At 39.5% G+C, this 993-nt stretch overlaps 1 protein-coding gene across 1 annotated transcript in view; it reads left to right on the top strand.

The window, feature by feature from the left end:
- dis3l (DIS3 like exosome 3'-5' exoribonuclease) overlaps positions 1–993 on the top strand; it is a 19,469-nt gene that overhangs the window by 5,613 nt on the left and 12,863 nt on the right. The window lies entirely within an intron of this gene.

Here is a 993-nt window from a genome sequence, read left to right as displayed (position 1 = left end):
ACAGGTACGTGACCTACCTGTACATTACTGATGGATAATGTACGACGAGGTGTCCATTACCATTACCGTGATTGTACTTCATGGGGGCAACTGTTCAGGCCTCCACGTCGTTCGTTAATTCCTCATTATGGACGCCTCAAAGGGCATTATGTCGCTTATAGCACGGTCACCGACCAAAGAAAAAAACAATAAGATCATTATTTTGTATTTTCATGCAAGTTTTTTATCAGCCATCACTCCGTTGCCCTGGTAACACCTGCGGTCCTTCCTTATACCTGGAAGAATCATTACCCTCTCTTTGGTTCAAACAAATAATAGAACAGTGAGAATAAAACACTGAATCTGTCAAAAAAGAAGCCTATTAAATATGTATGATTGTTAAAAATGAAAAATACATAATACAGACAGAGAGAAGAATAAAAATATCAGGAGAACTCATTTCTGATCAATATTCCCAGGAAATAATCTGTTCAAAATTCACTGAAATCGCTTGTTTTACATGAACTGATATAAAATATGTCACATGGTCAGGGCTCATCAGTACATGCAATAATAGAAAAGGAGTCTCTTGAGGAAAAAACCACCGTTCTAATCCAATGGGAACGTTGTTCACTACTCCAGTAAATAGGACGAACCTTAGATACGACTTGGCAACAGGAGATATTTCTAGTTCCCTCTGATCATAGAGGGCTCGAACCAGAGAGCTAACGGTATGCTAGCAAGATTCAAAGTCAATCACACTGCGTACGGTCGACAAACAGTTAATGAAAAAGCCAATCAGAATCGAGTATTCACCCAGACGATGGTATAAGTCAGGTTAATGTCTGTATCTACGGGTATTTGCACAGTGAGACATTTTGTTATTCTGGCTCCAGCACACACACTTTAGATTCCAAATGACAAACAGCACTGAGGTTGAAGTTCAGCTTTAATTTGAAGGTGTTTACACCGTTCTGGCTGAACACTATAGAAGCTGCATTGTTCAAGATGGGC

The sequence above is a fragment of the Morone saxatilis genome, unplaced genomic scaffold, assembly GCF_004916995.1.
Source record: "Morone saxatilis isolate NCDOM2014 unplaced genomic scaffold, NCSU_SB_2.0 Contig11, whole genome shotgun sequence".
NCBI classification, from domain to species: domain Eukaryota; kingdom Metazoa; phylum Chordata; class Actinopteri; family Moronidae; genus Morone; species Morone saxatilis.
The sequence above is the reverse complement of the archived record's forward strand: the minus strand, read 5'-3'. Positions and strand labels throughout refer to the sequence as shown.